Genomic DNA, 13,330 nt, shown 5'->3' on the forward strand with positions numbered 1-13,330 from the left:
GCCAGCAGTGCAGGAAGATGCCCCTCTGAATGGACAGCTGCAGAAAATGGTTCTTTTTGGGGCAGGGTTATTGCAGTCCCTGTCCCTATTCCCAGGCAGGGCAGTGGGTGGGTGGGTGGGTGCAGAAGGGTTCCAGCCAGTGCTGGGTGCCCACAAGGGCTGAGGTACCAAAGGGAGCCACGGGTGCTCCTGTCCTCACATCACGCTGCTTTTGGGAACAGGTCCTGCACTGCCAGCAGCTCCTCCTCACCCCTTTTGTTCCTGAAACACCTCCTGAAGGCAGCAGATTTTTTTGCTCCTTCTCCCTTTGAAGCATGGAGGCAGAGTGTGCACCAGTGAGTTTATTTTGGTGTTGCATGTGCCTTCAGCTCCTGTCATTAATGGATAATCTTGCTGGATCTGCTGTAATGCAGTGCCAGCTCAGCAAGCTCCAAGGAGCTCTTGGGTAAAATGCTCTCCATTTTGAGACCATTGTTGGCAGCTTATCACTTGATTTATCTCCTATTTCCAGGTGTGGAACTCAAGGTAAACTGTCACTGTAAATCACTAATCCAAGCAGAGTGAGTGAGCAGTGCACAGTTTGCATATTTCAATACCACTTAATTGGGAAAAAAAAAAATTCCGTGTTCTGTACAAATGTACAATGCAAATCCTTTCTCTTAGTGCTTCAGATGGGTAAAATGTTCTTTTGAGTCCCACATGTCTGACGCTGCTGCTCATCTTGTTACAACAGACTTTTAATTTTGTCCCTGGGACCAGATTGGGAAGGAGTTTTTTTTAAAGCCCAACCCAGCATGTGCCTCAATCTGGGAAAGAATCCCTGCCTGCTGCTGTCACATACACCAGCACTGACACCTCCTAACCCAGCTTTGAGCCTGCTGACCATACTTATTTATTTTTTAATTAAGAAAGGCCTTTTGTCCTTGGTAATTGTGTAACTGCCCTTTTATGTCCCAGCAGTCCTAGATGAGGTTGAGCTGTGTGTCTTCCCTAAAGGTGCTCTCATTTGACTCTTGTTCAAAATTCACTTCCAACTGCAAATTGTGCTTTTGCATGACTAGACCTTCTCTACCCACCCCTGGTTTCCTTAAGCCACCTCCATAAAAAACAGACTCATTTACTGGATCAGTGGGAATAACATTTTCTTTTGGCATGAGGCTTTGAAAAAAAAGATTCTTGATACGATCACTGCCTCAGCCCTCCTCTCTTACCATCCCCTCTTCCCTTCTTCCATTAGCCTTTACACTCCTGCTGCACAGCTGGATGGCTGCACATCCAGATTTGCATCGTGTCCCTCCCTCTGCTCTTCATCTTGCCAGCCTAAATTGCTCCAGCAACCTCATAATTTTGATCTGCAATCATTTTGCCCCAGTAGCTCACGGTAGTGCACAAACCAAACCCTCCCCTTCTTTTCAGCCAGGGCTGGCTCCTGGTGTGCTGATCTCAAAGTAACTCTGGAGCTGAGGGGTTTGTGAGGAGCCAGGTGCGCCAAAAGGCAGATTAAAAATTAAAGCTGCAAGACAGAACATCCCTCTTAAGACACCATCCAGTGTTTTTATTCTTTCAGCACTAGCCAGTTGCTATTTAAACACAAAGTTATAAAACCACTATCCCATTATAAAAAGAAATATCCTTTAGAAAAACAAACAAACAATAATACCATCTTTTGATTTATTGGTGTGATTTTTCTTCCAAACGTGATTTCTAGCAGGTCTTTCTAGTGTGGCTAAAAGAACCTGCATTGTACATAGGGTTTTCTCGTTCAGATCAATTTGCTAAATTTTCATTTAGTTTCAAAGTGGTTCATTTTGTTGAGGCTTCATTTTGTTCAGACTAGCAACTCAAGAGGTTTCCTGTAGCTTAGAGAGATTGCTTTTGAATTGGTACATTATTCAGCCATGAATTGTTTCTTTAGTATATGAGCAGCTGAGTGTGGCTTTTATTATAAATATGAATTTCAGTGCAGAACAACTACTACTTTTGCCAAATAAAGAATGTGAAATTAAGCACAGGTCTTCATGTTATGCTGAGAGGCTTCTCCACGCTGTGTCCATTGAGTGGTTTTTTTAAGTACTTAGCAAAAAACTCCTATAGGGCATGGTAGTATGATTGACTGCAAACAAGATTTTTAAAATAATGTAGAAATGTGGTTACAGCAATAAGACTTGCAACATTTTTCCTATTACCTGGCGATGCAAGTAAGTACATTTTGGTTTTTGTGATCAGCTACTAATTAAACAGGTTCTCAGCTGCATTCAGCACCTGATCCTGTTGTGAAGTTCCGAGTGAGTGTAGCAGGATTTCTGCAATCACTGAGGTAATGAGGTGGCTCAGGGTAGCAGAGCAAGTGCAGTCCCAGTGTTATGCACCAGCCTCTTAAAATATGGTTTTCCTCCGTGTTGTTTCTTGTTGTTTACCAGTGTACATGATTGCTTTTACCTACCTGGAATTAGTTTTTCCTCTCTGCAAGATTTTTTGTCCAGTAAATTAACTTGGGTATATGGAAAGCAGTAGGAAAGAAGTGCCTGTGTTTTGAAGATGCTGCCTCTGGATTTAGGGAGATGCTGTAGATGGATTATCTTGCAGCAAATCAGGTGGCATTATTTACTTGGTGCTTGGGGTAAATTGGAGGCCCTTGTGCTTTCCAGCTGCCTTAGTGAAGGGATGGAGGAGCCCTTCAGTGCCCCAAAGCAGATCTGCTCTGTTTTGCTCTAACAGGTTTTAAAGGAGCAGCCACCAAAAGAGTTTTCCCTGTCTTCAGAGGTGGGAGGCAGGGTTTGGAATGGCATCCTGCCACCCCCCTCACAGCCACCCACAGGTCACTGGAGCACCAAGTTCTGGCTCTTGGCTCTGACTTGGAAGAGAGAAAAGTCTATTTTTGCTCTGCTATCATAGGAAAGAGCTGCTTGTCCTTTGCTCTGTGACTTACTGGTCAAAGAAGTTTCTTGCTGTATGGGAAGATGATTTATACTTTTTGGGTTATTCTCTTGAATACTTTGAGAAAAATTAGCTCTATTACCTCTTGGGAGTTAGAGTTTCACTCATTAGTAGGTAGAAACCTTACAAAGTTCAAAAGAAGGTATTTTAAAATCTCTTCCCAAGATGTAGTAGTTGATAGGTCTGAGTAGAAAAACTTATTTCAAAGGAAGAGACCATTCTGGAAAGAGGATCAGAAATGAAAGTCCAGTGGTTATAGCTGTGTTAATAAGGGCAGAACAGCTATTAATTATATAGCAATGTCAGAAGCAGTAGGACTATCTATTTCTGTCATGGTCTGGGTCAAACTGAAGACCAACAGTTGAACTTAAAGTGCTATATAAATGCATAGGAAAGTTCCCAAATGCTTATAATCACCCTCTCAGTTGCTGTGAATTCTGATATTTAATGATCTTTTTTCTCTCTTTCACAGTCATATTTTTATTATATGTGAAAGGGTTATTGTAGAAGTCTTTTCTCTTCACACAGCTCCTGTGTGTCCACAGTTGGAAACAGCTGCATGAGGCTGGAGGAGAAAATATATTTTGTAATTGCAGTAGGGTAGATTTGGTCCTTGCTAAAGTCCTCTGCATCCTCACTGTGTTACAGAAAACATCGTGTTTATCACCAGATTCCAGAACTTAGGTTAAAAATGGCATAATGGAATACATTTCCACATCTTGATTCTTGTTCTTTGTTTATAGAGTTTCCTTCAAAAAGCACCATTTTATTCCTTCATTTACTAGAAGAGAGGGATAGACCAAGCTGTTGGGAACTTGGAGCTCAAGCTTAATTAGTTTTCTCAGGTCTGCAGTAATATCTTATGGTTCTTAGTGTTTCTTGGGAAGGTGCTACAAAAGATAGAGAGAGCTGCATGCTCCAATTCCACCTGGAATACTCTGGTTAGCTGTGGATTCACCTCAAGGAAATAAAGAGAGTTAAAAGGCCAGCAAAATGTACCCTGGACAGCTTGGATAAAAGAAAGGAACATGCAGTGTTTTTTTTTCCAAAGTTTAAATCATTATAAGGGAGATAATTTTGAATAAATTATATGCACCAAAATGAGCAGACATCTTTTGCTCTAGCTGAGATACAAGGCTGAAGTTGAGTGTGGAGCAGAGGAAGAAGGAACTGGCTGACACCTGCTGTGAGATGCCCACCCGAGACACTTTGGAGGTCCCCAGCAGCTTCTGGGAGCAAAGTGCAAATATCACAGCACAGACAGCAGCTCTCAAAACAAGTGGTGTCCATGTGCTGGGTAAATCCATGCCCAGGAGTTTACCTGAATGCCATTTGCAGAGTACATCTGGTAAGGGAAACTTTGAATTAGGCTGCATCTTGTATATCTATTCCTTGAGAAGGCTTGAGAAAGGTCTTGACAGGTTTGCACTCTTTACAATTCTCTGGACAGGTCCAAAATGTAAATAAAAGGAGATTCAGGTGTTAGCAGAGAAGAAGCTTCTCTGCAATCAAAATACTACAGCTCCCTGAGTAGCCTTCTTGGAGGGAAGCTGCAAACAAGCCCTGTTTGCCTGAGACATTTTTCTTAGAGTGATTTCGAGGAGCTTCGCCACTATCCAGGGGTTTGATCCAAATAATCAAAGGTTAGGCCTAATTTAGAAAATAAAGCTGCCTTGTTGCTTAGCATTTACTTTATGTTTCCCCCATTGACATCAAAGAGTCAGGCTGGAATTCAGCCTTCGTTCAGCTGCAGGGCTGGGGGTGCCACTGGAGGTGGCTGAATCAGAGATTCCTCCTCTCCCCATCCTTTCCCAAAGATTCCTGTCTGCCACCACCAAACACATCATTCCCCACCCTCCTGCAGGGTATGATAATCACTGTTCTCAGGGGCAGAGGAGAACAAAGAAGTGTCCTCCAGTCTGAAGGCTGAGCCCCTGAGCTGTCAGCCTCATGCCAGTGGTGCCACAGCTGCCTTGTGGATTTCTGCTCTTCTATTCCCTGGCTCCTGCTTCCTGTTGCAGATTTTGGTTGGTGGAATTTGGCTAACTACACATGATTTCGATGGCAATTTGCTTTGGTTTCTCTTCTCACTTAGGCTGCTGAACATAAACTCCAATTGCATTTGTTTTTTAAAGCAGCTGGCAAGCATGATTGTGCTCCCATTTGTGCATCAATAATTCCATTTTCATCTCACTTGCTAAAATAGAGCAAGTTTTGTTCATTTGCAGGTTTTTAGTACAAAAATCTGGCTTCTATATTGATAATACATCTCTCATTTAGGGAGAGCTTTGCTGATCCCCCCATGATCATCAGTTCCATATAACATATATTTAAAGCTTGTCTTTCTGGCAGAGCTCACAAGTATCTGATGTATTTGCAGAGCTAATAGAGCATTGTTCTGTATTTGTATTCTGCAGTTGATTGTTCAATGATTTCTCCTGCTGAATTGCAATAGATGAGCTGTTTAATGTTGCAACGGCTCATTTTGTAATGTAAAAACAAAAAAACCTCTCAATTCCAAATTGCATTTGCTAGTTAGAATGCAGAATTTAAACGAGATTTATATGGAAGATGTATTTTTCCCTTTGTTTTGCCAATGCAGAAGGAAAACAGGTCTTCAGTCTTTCTAAAAGAAAATCAAAGCAACCATGGTAAGAATTTGTTTTGCAAGGAAGAAGCATCAATAAAAACTAAACTTCTTCCCTTCTACACATTTCAGTCCATAATAGTGATTTTTAAAAATACTTCCTCAATTCAGAAATAACAATTTCCAATAAACGTGCCTTTCTTGACACTTGGAATGTTAAAATTTCTAAAAGTGAGCACTTTATATTTATTCTACCCTGTTATGTCTTCTACTGCTGAGTCTATGAATATTTCCACAACATTCTTGATCTTCTTTTCATCAAAGGAGCCCTGATTTTAAAGGGGCTTTTACGTTTTCCTGGTGAATTGTGGTTGTGGATGGCAATGAATGGCTCAAAAGCAGATGCTGGATTTTGTCTTTTATTGACAAGCTGCACAAGATGGGAACCTGAATGAACAGTCAGCCCTCACTTCAAATGCCACGTTGGTATTTATTGTGTGTTCATGACTGTTTACCCACCTTGTGAAGGAAGGCACCCCAGGGGACAAGGGAGCATAGGAAATTCTGCTAGCTTGTATGTCTGGGGGCAGCCTTGGCTCTGTCCAGAGAGTTGGGGTCCCAGGGAAAGTGCTGTGAAATGTTGGTGAGTGACCCAAAAGACAAACCCACCCTCGGGGGCTCCCCACATCGCAGGGTGCAGCCTCAGCACTGAATTTTCCAATTACAGTTCACAGATTAAAGCAGCATCTCTGTGCTCAGTTGTGCACACGTAGGACTGAATTAAAGCTGATCAGGAGTGCAAAGGTGGAGTTTGATAGTGTAAGATTAATGCTGAAAAGCAAGATGAACCTCCAGTGCTGGGTCCATCCTGGAGCCGCTGGTGTTGGCTCCACTGGACATGGGGGAAGCTTCTGCAGCTCCTCACAGAAACCACCTCTGCAGCCACCCTGCCAAACCCTTGACATGCAAACCCAACACAGAATATTCAAGCTGACATGATTCCTTCTGATACTCTATGAGCACGTCTGGATTTTAAAAGCATATCAGGACTTTAATCATTATTTTGCAAAACGTCTGCTGGCGTTCAGTAACGATACTCCTGTCATGAAACCTTTTCGAGTGCTTTTAGGTTTTTTCCAGTGTTTGTACTGTGAAATGACAGTATTTTAAAATATTTGAGAAGCAAAACTTGACCCTGCTAGGAACTGAAGATAATTGTCAGACATTTTAAATTGCTAAGAAGTAAAACTGTTAACACTTGTGTCCTCACTAATTATGTTCTGCATATCTGTGTTCCCCTGGCAACTTCTGGTGCCTCTGGTTCCACTCTAACTAAGGGCTGATGGTGCAAAGTAGAAATAGCTTATTCTCCTGAAGAGCAATGCTTGCCATTGCTTGTGGAGAAGCGTGTGATGGGATCCTCCTAAGTTGTCTCAGTGCTGCAGAAAAGATTTTGCTGTAGTGCCCTGCAAGACCCAGATGTGTGGATCAATAATACACAGACCTGAAAATTTGTTTCAGTTCTATGTAAATCTTGCATAATATTCCTGTTTAATGGCAGTGTTCGTGTTTCTCAACCCAATGTGCTGTTATCAGCTGCAGAGAACTGAAGTACAATGGACTCTGAAGCATCACCACTCTACAAGGAAGCTCAGGTGTTCTTCTGGGCAGGTTCCTTCAACACTGACTTCTGTTAAAGGTCAGGTCACACAACATTTGCCTCACTCTTTTCCAGGCAGTCACTGATGGGATGTTGCTGTGCTTCAGCCAGCCCAGAGCCTCTCTCTGTAGCCAGTCAAAAGAAGAAATGTGTGTGTGGCAGGGCAGGGAGGACCTGAATGGAGCCAACTGTTGGATGATGCTGGGATTTCAGCCAGACAGGGATTGTGGGCATGCTCTTGTATCCCTGCTTTGGCTCAATGGCACCACACTTGGCCAGGAGCTCTGAGAAGCCAGCTTGGACTCAGAGACCTCATGGCACCCTTAAGGGGATTTAAGGCAGGGGAGTTAGGCCAATCCAAATGGGATGGATCACGCTTTGGATCCTGCAGCATCTGCTGGGCCTCAGTGATGATTTACATAGTCACCTGTGAAATGAAGTGTCAAAAGCAGCAGCAGGGGATTTTCTGATGCCATGGGGCAAATACTTGTGTGAAATTCTTCTTCATACACCTGACAACTCCAGCTATCTACAGAAACTTTAAATTAAATAATAAATAGACTCTCTGTGCTGTCACTGCCCCACACTTGAACATATTGCTGCTCTGAGCAGAGAATGGCCACTTACAGGAGGAATTCCTGTATCACTTTAGCATTTGGGATTTAGTGAGACTCTTAATGAGTGGCTTCAGTTGGAAGAGACACAACTTTATGCGCAACAGAACAGCAATATATTTATTAAAATCTTGCAGGTTTGGTTCATTGATTGCCCCAAGGGGCAGCTTGCTTTTCCTCAGTGCCATTCATGGATTGCAGCAGTTCATGGGACAGCACTGTCCTGTCACCCAAGCGTGCTCACCAATGAGACGTGGCCTCACTGCACAGCACCCTTGAAGCTGGGAGGAGCACAGTGAGGATGAGATGGACCCAGATGCCTCTGAAGGCTGTGGGACTTGCTGGTCCATTGGTTTTTTGCTGGAAGCTGTTGATGGGATGTACATAGAGCTGGTTTTCAGCTGCTTGTCCCAGGCCATATGCTTAATCTTTCCAGCAGTATTTACAATGGTAATGAGTTTGTTGCTGGCTTCTGTTCAGTTCAAACCCATTCTGAGAAAGGCTGTGGGGTGCTTGCCAGAGCCTCTCTGTGAACACTTAGGGATTTTCCTGCCTGTGCTGGTGACAAAGATGTTGTCTCACTCTCTCCTTTGCCCCTGGTTCCCCTGCAGAACCAGCAGGGGCAGGGGTTTGACCTCAGTTTTGTTTTTCTGGTGTCACGGGTGAACGTGGTCTGTAAGTGAGGTGGCTCCACAGCAAAGGCAGCGAGTTGCTGATGTGCAGCCATGAGGAAGCTCCTGTTCTCTGAGGAGGCTGCACACAGCAGCCAGTCCAGATCAGTGTCAGAGCCCACAGGGAGCCTGAGGCTCTCCCTGGTGGTCAGAAAAACTGAAAGGGAAATCCCTGGGAGATAGACACTGGCCATAGCTTCTCATTTTTCCTCCCTGTAGTTACTGCCTGAGAAGGGCTAGTTTACTTGTTGCCTTCCTCTCTTACAGAGAAGAGTTTCTGAGAGGCAAATCTGTGATTCTGAAAGTTGAGGATAAAGATAAGAGAATTGCTGTATAACTTGAACTTATAGAAAATGCATGTAGCAATGCATGTATTGGCTTGGTTCAGTGAATACCAAAATTTACTGTCCCATGAACTAAATATTGACATGGACAAAGCAATATCAATGTTTATCTCTCAGGTTAATACATTTTATATTTGCCTCAATGTACATCAATATGTGCTTATTATTACTATAATGTTTGTCCTTCAGCAGAAGAAACTTGCATGTAGTTGAGAGGGGCAAGGGAGAAGTTTGCATTAGTATTCTTCTCCTGTTTTTAATCTTTGTCAGAAGTTTATCCTGCCCATGGAGCACAGTGCAGCCCTCATTCAAGCAAAACCCTTACTGATGGCTGTGACATTGTGCACTGAATACAGATTGGCTGGTGGGGTTTTGGGAAATGGGAGATTAATGGTCATGAGTACACTCCTAAGGGCAGTGAAACCACCCCTTCTGTTTTACAGACTTGGTGGTGCTCCCTGCAGTGACTCTGTAGGCAGGAGCTGCCTCACTGCCCACACTGACAGGGACACAGAGCACAGAGCACAAGGGACAACACTTTGACCTGAGACCCAGCTGAGAATCACTGCCTAAAAAAGGATGCTGCAAGTGTTGGACAGGGCACACAGGTAGATCTTATAGAAACCCTGTGGCAGGAATATCTCACACCTGCTGTGTGAATGTGTCTGTGGGCCACCTGGAGCTGGAGTTATGGGCACTCTGGTGCCACAGAGAACCCAGCAGCCTGCCTGGGCCTTCTGCAATCGTGTGTGGGCAAGAGGAGAGTGGTCACTTCTCTGTGTCTGGAGGATTATCCCTCAGATCTGTCCCATTGCCCTTTTCCCTTATTCTACATTTTAGAGAGCAAGGCAGAGGTTTCCTAGAGAGTCAGGCTGTACAAAAGGGATGCAGGCACGACAGCACTGAATATCCCAAGACTAATTTAGGATATAAAAAGGCCTTTTAGCACATGCTTTGTGCTATACAGACCCTTTTATGTGGAGATACCAGCTCTGGCATAAATGCTGCAATTTCCATAGAAGCCTTGAAGAGACACTGCAGCTCCTCTGTGGATCTTGCTTTTAAACTTTCTGACCCAAGGGAGAGGATGGGGGAGGCAATGATGGAGCTGGGAGCAGAAGTAGAAGGTGTGTTCCTGTTTCCCACCCTCCTGCACACCCTTCTGCTCATCAACAGCTCATTGCAATTGGTCAGAGATAGAGAGGGGGTCCAGTCACTCTTTGGACAGTGGCTGGCACCAGATACTCACAGGGAGCTGTTAAAAGATGAAATTCTACCCAGCTGCTTGAGGACCAGAGAAACTGCTCCAAACTCTTCCCCATCCAAACAAGAACCAGTAGGAAATCCTTGAGGCTGGAGAGCATGGAAGACAATCCCCTTCTCGAGGTGCTCCAGCCTGCCTCAGTTTCCCACGCCGAGGCAGAGCAGCCTCAGTGCTGAGGGGCAGCTGCCGTTCAGGCTTGGCTCTGCCTGGTGTCCTCACTGCACTGACAAGCCAGGCTTGCAGCAATGAAAGTAACAGCTGTTTGTAAGCTGACATTTCAATGACAATCGTCAGGAGACAACAAGCATATGGCAGCTGACTCCTCACTTGCAGGGCGATGCAGCAGCAGAGGCAGGAGCAGCTGCAGATGCTGGAGGACAGCGCTGCATTGATCTGCAGTTGGGGAGGTCATCCCAGTGATTGAAGATTGCATTTCATGCCTTGACTCTTCTTGGAAGCTAGAAAGGCAATAAACTAGTGCCTTATGTCCTTATTTCTAACAAAAAACAAGATTTTTGTCCTGGTTAAAATAATAAATGCAACACAAATACATGCCCAAACCCCACCTCCTGAAAGTAGCATTCTTAATTAGTACTTCTGTATTTGCTTTTTTTTCCTTCTCCTGAGTTATTAGTGGCTGATATTGAGACTACTGAGACCCTGATTAGTGGAAGGTATCTTTGCACATGTTTTCAAAGCCGTTTGTAGCAGAATCCAGTAGGGACCAAGTGCTTTCCTCATGATTAGCATTGCTTTATGATGGCAAACTTAATAATTAAAGGTGGTCTTTTTTCCTCTGTTGGGACTTCTTGGCACTTCTGATGCACCGTTTGAAGAATTTGTGACTAAGCATTAGTGTCATGTTGCACCTTTGAGTATAGTCAGGCCAAGCACACAAAAATAAAATTCTAAAAAAGCCCTCCCTCTGAACCAACTGCATTTCTGCCTGCACTTGACTCACAGCTCAGTAACCATATGCTTATATTCCACTGACAATTGCCATTTAAATGTCAGTTTACAAGCAGATGCTGAGAGCCCGCCTTTGTGTCATTAATTAAATCCCAGAGAGGCAAAGTTTGAGGTCTAACCATGCTTTGGGCTGGCTGGCACAGAGCAGCAGCAGCAGCAGAGTCTGGCAGAGCTTGACCCAGCAGGATGGTCAGGGTTAAGTGCACAGGCAAAGGACTCTGTACCTGAGGTCACCCACAGCCTCAGCTGAGGGGCTGTGGCAGCCAAAGGAAACCATTGGCACTGTCTGATGTTAATTATGATCTTGTTGACAATTTCAGGTTTTTTGGGATGGCTAGCACTAGCCAGGATACAGGAAAAGCACTGGGTTATAAAATGAGACAGATTTAAGTGCTCAGGTGCAGCAAAAAAAGGACAAAAATCTATTCAACAGAAGAACAAGGGGAAGGGTGGAGAAGGAAGCCCTATCTACCAGACATCTGCACATATTTAAAATCCTTCCCAATAAAGTTCATAATGAATTTAATTCAGTCCCCTATGGCCCAGAGGAATGTTCTGGGTAATAAAAAAGTATTGCTAAGGGATAGATGACTGCCAAACTCCTATTCTCTGCCAGCAATGAATATTTATGCTACTGGCACTTGAGTGCTAGGTTTATTTTACTACATAAATGATCCTTTGTCACATATTAAGAATTAATATTGTGAGATTGACTTTTGGGAAGTAGGAATAATGATTCCCAAATTTAAAGTGTTGTTAATTTGTTTGTAAAGATAGTAGTAGGATGTGGTAATTTCTATTTTGCGGTAAATTGTTTTGTGGTTTGTTTACGGTTTAGCTTTATAATGGAGTTTTAGTCAAGGATCTTTTCATGTCTTTTGTTTTGTTTTGTTTGTTACCTTGAAATATCTAAATCAATGCTAAATGAATTCTAAGCTCCTGCCCTTACTTAAAGGTGGAGATGTTCTCACTTACTGAAGGTGACACAAGGGCTCCTGGTTTCTGCTGTCATTTTTCTAATGCCCGTCTGACGATTAAACTAAAATAATTTAAATGTGAGTTGGAAATTTCAAGCACCAGTGACAGAGGTTGCAGAACCACAGCGTTACTTTGTTTATAAACATTGTAATTCCATGGAAGATAAAGCTCTGCTCTGTATCATTTCTGTGCAGTGGTAAGGAAAATAGGGGGAAAAAAAGCAGAGCTTCTGATCTTTTTCCCGTCAATTAGAAGGAGTGGAAGGCAAAGTTGGACATGAGCTGAAATATGAAGAATTATTCCTATCAGGCAGCAAGCTCACAGGAAAAACACATCAGTGCTGGTGTAGGTTTAATTCAAGCTGGTTAAGGCTGTTTTAGCTCCTTTGGCACTTTGCAGCACAGCACCTGGAGCCCGTGTCCAGGTTCAAGCTGACACACAGGTTCAGCGCTGAGCACAGAGGCTTCCCCAGGTGCTTCCACTCCGCACTGCTGTGCCAAGTGTGAAAGTTGGGAAGGATACTGTGAGTCTGCCAGCATGTTTATTTACATGGTGCATCTCCTTTGAGTCAACAAGCATCTTTAGAAGTGTAAGAATGAACAATTAGTCATCTCTGGCAAACAAGGGTTTTGCAGGCGTCCTCTCCCGCTCCCCCAAAACACAAACCTCACTGCTCTGCACAAGGGCACAAGCAGCTCATTTTTCACTCGCTGTACACACTACCAAATATTCAGCTCTCCAGAATAAAAGGGTCTGAAGAATATAAGGGGGTATCTTAAGCACTTGGCAGTTTGAATTAAAAAGAAAGGTCAATGCCAAGGAATTCAGATAGAAGCAAAAAAACCCCAGACATCTCAGAGCAATACTGTTAGGCTTTAAAAATGAATGCATGCATTGTTTGCTCACAGTTTTTCGCAGCAGCATTCATAATTTAGGAAACTATTAATCAGCATGATGAAGCATCCTGTTTCCAACCAAGAACAAAAAAAAAAAAAAAAAAAATTGCACAATACAGCTTATTTTCTTCTCACTTGAAAGAGATCTTCTGGTAAAATTTGATGGGAATTCCAAAGATTTGGGCTTTTGAACTTGGGGATAAGTTGCACCAGAGAAAAAGCCCCAGCCAAGCAACAAAATCCTTCCACTGCCCTTTTATAAGGCTCATTACAAATCACTGCTCATGAAGCCTTATTTTCTTTTGGCCCATGCCAGGACTGATACTCTATAGTTGTTAAGCTGACAGCAGGAAAGGAGCACTGAAGGCCACAAACATTTGCAGGATTAATACAAAATTCAGATCAACTTT

This window comes from Sturnus vulgaris, chromosome 7 (assembly GCF_052056855.1).
Source record: "Sturnus vulgaris isolate bStuVul1 chromosome 7, bStuVul1.hap1, whole genome shotgun sequence".
Classification (NCBI taxonomy): Eukaryota; Metazoa; Chordata; class Aves; order Passeriformes; family Sturnidae; genus Sturnus; species Sturnus vulgaris.